Genomic DNA, 5230 nt, shown 5'->3' with positions numbered 1-5230 from the left:
GGAGGAAGAGGGGGTTGCGGCGGAGCTTCTGAGCTAGTCGGGGGAGCGAGGGGTGGCTGGAGATGGCTGCTAAGGCGAACGGCGGCGAAGGTGGTGTTTGGCCGTGTGAGAGAGAGAGCGAGGGAGAGGAGGGGAGAGCCGAGGGAGAGTGAGAGAGAGCAGGGGGGGAGGCGTGGCGTCGTCCAGGGCATCAAGGCGAGGAGGGGAGGGCAGGCAGGCAGGGAGAGAGGTGGCGTGGCGCGGTGGCGGGCGCGCGCGCCGGCCACACTCCCCTCCCTCTGTCGGGACGAAGACGACAGAGGAGGGAGGCGGCTGGGCCGCCTGCTGGCTGGGCCGGCCAGCTGGATGGGCTGCACAGTGGAGGAGCCCAGGTAAGCTTCTCCCTTTTATTTTTTTCTGTTTTCTAATTTCTGACATTTGTTTTGATTTAAAAAAAAATATATTAAATCATTTATTTAACTTATGCCAAATTTTTCAGGGGCTAGATATATTATTCCAGAGCTCCTTTATAATTGGCATAATATTTGGACATATATTAATATATATAGAAATATATTTCCAAAGCAAATATTTATGCATTAATTCCAAATGCCCAAAATAAATGTCCATGAGCCACTAAAAATATTGGTTTGATTTTTATCTCTGTCCAATATTTTCAGAGATCAACATGAGCATTTTCTTGGACCCTTTTGGAGAAATTTTTATTTGGGTCATTTTCAAAATGATTCTGAGGGTTTCACAGATCCCCATTTCAATGTTTCTGATGAAAGAGTAAACATGGTGCAACACTCTAATGCATGACTAGCTAGGGTGTGACAACTCACCCCCACTCAAAAGAATCTCGTCCCGAGATTTGGGTTCCTCCGGGAAGAAGGCGGGGTACTCGAGTCGAAGACGATCCTCCCTTTCCCAGGTTGCTTCATCCTCAGAATGGTGCGACCATTGTACTTTGAGGAACTTGATTTTCTGACGTCGGGTGATACGTTCGGCCTGATCGAGGATACGAACGGGGTACTCTCGATATGTAAGGTTATCTTGGAGATCAAGCGTTTCGTGGTCCACTCCACGGATAGGATCCGAGAAGCAACGCCTGAGTTGAGAAACGTGGAAGACATCGTGGACTCTGGAGAGATGCGGAGGTAGTTCCAGCTGGTAGGCAACTTCCCCTCGTTTGGCAAGAATGCGAAAAGGTCCAATGTAACGAGGAGCCAATTTGCCTTTGATACCGAAACGATGGGTTCCCTTCAGAGGGGTGACCCGAAGATAAGCCTTCTCGTCAACCTCAAAAGTCATAGCCTTATGTTTTCGGTCATATTGACTCTTTTGACGAGATTGGGCTGTTTTCAACTTTTCACGAACGATGCGAACTTGTTCTTCTGCTTCCTGAATCATATCCGGGCCAAAGAATTGTCTTTCCCCGGTCTCTGACCAGTTAAGGGGTGTTCGACACCGTCGTCCATAGAGAACTTCAAAAGGGGCTTTACCCAAGCTAGATTGATAGCTGTTGTTGTAAGCGAATTCGGCAAATGGAAGGCACTTTTCCCAGTCCATTCCGAATGAGATAACAGAGGCTCGAAGCATGTCTTCTAGAATCTGGTTGACGCGTTCCACTTGACCACTCGACTGAGGGTGGAATGCGGTGCTAAAGGAGAGACGGGTTCCCATAGCATTTTGGAAACTTTCCCAAAATCGAGAGGTGAAAAGACTTCCTCGATCCGAGTTAATTTCCAAAGGAACACCATGAAGGGACACTACTCGGGAGATGTATAAGTCTGCCAGCTGACTAGCGGTTATACTCTCTCGAACAGGTAGGAAATGGGCTACTTTGGAAAGACGATCGACCACGACGAAAATAGCATTATTCCCTCTCTTGGTCCTGGGAAAACCGGTAATGAAATCCATACCAATTTTATCCCATTTCCATTCAGGAATAGCTAAGGGTTGAAGGGTGCCAGCAGGCCGTTGGTGCTCTGCTTTTACACGACGACAGACGTCGCAATTTGCAATATACTGAGCAATTTCTCTCTTCATCCTAGTCCACCAGAACCTCTGGCGTAGGTCCTGATACATCTTAGTACTACCGGGATGAATGGTGAGAGGGGATTCATGAGCCTCCTTAAGGATCAACTGCCGTAGATGCTGGTTCTTGGGAACCACTAGACGGTTCTCAAAGTACACAACACCATGATCATTTGTGGAGAAACAACTAGCACCTCCGCTAGCAATGTTCTCTTTGATTTTAGATATCCCCTTATCTCGCTTTTGGGCAGCAATGATTTGATCCGTAAGAGTAGGTTTCGCCACCAAGGTGGAAAGAAATCCTTGAGGAACAACGTGAAGGTTAAGCTTCCGAAATTCCTCATGGAGAAGCGGTTGACTTTGTTGTAACATCAGATTGTTACAATAAGATTTACGACTTAGCGCATCAGCCATGACGTTGGCTTTCCCTGGGGTGTAGGTTATTCCTAAGTCGAAGTCTGTGATCAATTCAACCCAACGTCTTTGCCTGAGGTTCAGATCCGGTTGGGTGAAGATGTACTTCAAACTTTGGTGATCAGTGAATATTTCGCAACGATTACCGAGGAGGTAATGTCGCCAGGTCTTAAGTGCATAGACTACAGCTGCAAGCTCTAGATCATGAGTAGGATAATTCTCCTCGTGTGGGTGCAATTGCCGTGAAGCGTAGGCAATTACGTGTCGATCTTGCATGAGAATGCAACCTAGTCCTTGTCGCGAGGCGTCGCAGTAGATAACAAAGTCCTTAGAGAAGTCTGGCGGTACCAGTACGGGAGCAGAAGTCAGGCGTCTTTTCAGTTCCTGAAAGCTGTGCTCACATTGTGGAGTCCACTCGAACTTCTTATCTTTCTTGAGGAGTTCGGTTAGAGGTTTGGCAACTTTGGAGAAGTTCTCGACAAAGCGACGGCAATAGCTCGCTAAGCCTAGAAAACTCCGAACTTGCTTGACCGATTCAGGTGGAGTCCAGTTAAGGACGGCTTGAACTCGCTCAGGGTTAACAGCAATACCTTTACCAGATATTACATGACCCAGGTAGGTCACTTCTGACAACCAGAATTCACATTTAGAAAATTTGGCATAAAGGCGACGCTCTCGAAGTTTCTGCAACACTAGCCTTAGATGTTCGGCATGTTCTTCCTCGTTCTTGGAGTAGATGAGTATATCATCGAGGTAAACCACGACGAATTTATCCAAATACTCCATGAAGATTGAGTTCATTAACCGAGAAAAGGTGGCTGGAGCGTTGGTTAAACCGAAGGACATGACGGTGTACTCGTATTGGCCATAACGAGTAACAAAGGCCGTTTTAGGAATGTCCCCGTTTCTGATTTTGATTTGATGGTAGCCCAACCTCAAATCCATCTTGGAGAAGACTGAGGATCCAGCGAGCTGATCGTACAGGTCGTTGATCCTGGGAAGCGGATATTTGTTCTTGATTGTGACCAAATTGACAGGTCGGTAATCTACAACCATCCGGTCCGTACCATCCTTCTTCTTGACGAATAGGACGGGGCAAGCCCACGGAGATGAACTAGGTCGGATGAAACCCTTTTTCAAGGACTCATCGAGTTGTTTCTTAAGCTCGGCTAGTTCTAGGGGTGCCATCTTATAGGGTCTTCTAGCAATCGGAACGGTTCCCGGAATGAGGTCTATTACGAACTCAACATCCCTGTCAGGTGGAACACCTGGCAATTCTTCTGGAAAGACATCTGGGAAGTCACGGACTACCGGAACGTCCTCAAGGTCTGGCAAAGGGCTGGCGTTAAGAGAATATAATTGTCGCTTAGCTATTCGGGTCAAGACATTGACTATCTTCCCCGAAGGATGGGTGAGTTGAACAGTCCTAGAGAAGCAATCAATTTTGGCTTGATGAGCTGACATCCAGTCCATACCCAGAATGATATTGATATCTGAAAATTTAAGGGCTATCAAAGAGGCAAGGAAAACAAGTCTGTCGACTTGGATTTCATTTCCATGGCTTACTCTAGAAGTTTGCCATTTGGATCCCGGAGTTTGAATTACCATAGAGGTTGGCATATCACCGAATGCGACGTTATGCAAACGGGCATAATTTTCAGATATAAAAGAATGAGAGGCTCCTGTATCGAAAAGAACAGATGCCGGGTGGCAATTGACAAGAAGCGTACCGAGAACGACGTTGGGATCCTCTTGAGCTTCTTCGGCAGAGATACAGTTGACATGGCCACGTGAGGCGGTGACCGGCTTGGCATGGAATACTTTTCCTGTCGGCTTGCCACGGCCAACAGCTTTAGCAGACTGGTTGGGGTTGGTCTGGGGACACTCACGCATATAGTGGCCAGATTCCCCACACTTGAAACAAGTCACGGAACTGGTACGTGGAGGAGCATTGTTGGTTGGACCTCCATAGGGCTTGGCCGGTGCAGACTGCTGAACGGGGCGAGGCGCCTGGAAGGATGGCCTCGGTGTGAACCTGGGTGGCAGGGCGGTGTTGGGTACCCACACGCGGCGCTTCTGAGGACCAGCACCGGATGAGGAACCCATATCACGGCCATGCTTGCGTGTTGCGTCATAGTCAGTCTGACCAGTTTCAGCACTGATGGCTTTGTTGACAAGTTTCTGGAAGGATGCGCACTCATGCAGACGGAGGTCACGGCGAAGCTCAGGACTAAGGCCCTTACGGAACCTTGCTTGCTTCTTGGCGTCAGTAGAAACTTCCTCGGTTGCATATCGTGCGAGATTACCAAACTCCCTGCTGTAAACATCCACAGAAAGTCGGCCTTGGGTGAAACTGCAAAATTCTTCACGTTTGCGGTCCATGAGACCCTCCGGAATATGATGCTCACGGAAAGCCTCGCTGAACTCAGCCCAAGTAGTGACATGGCCCACTGGGCGCATAGCTCCATAATTTTCCCACCATAGACTGGCGGGGCCTTCAAGATGATATGCAGCAAAGGTGACCTTGTCAGCCTCCGCTACCAGCGCGGAACGCAGTTTGTGAGAGATACTGCGAAGCCAGTCATCAGCATCGAGAGGCTCGACGGAGTGGTGGAACGTGGGTGGATGTAATTTGATAAAATCACTGAGTGACACCACGTTAGTCCTCTGATGGTGTGCCGTGTTCTGTTCAATACGCTCCAACAAACGGTTGGTCTCCCGCTTGTTTCTCTCAGCTTCCATCATAACCTCGGCTAGTGAAGGAGGATGAGGCAGATTTTCGTTCCTGCCTTCACTG

Source organism: Triticum dicoccoides, chromosome 2B (assembly GCF_002162155.2).
Source record: "Triticum dicoccoides isolate Atlit2015 ecotype Zavitan chromosome 2B, WEW_v2.0, whole genome shotgun sequence".
Taxonomy (NCBI): Eukaryota; Viridiplantae; Streptophyta; class Magnoliopsida; order Poales; family Poaceae; genus Triticum; species Triticum dicoccoides.
The sequence above is the reverse complement of the archived record's forward strand: the minus strand, read 5'-3'. Positions refer to the sequence as shown.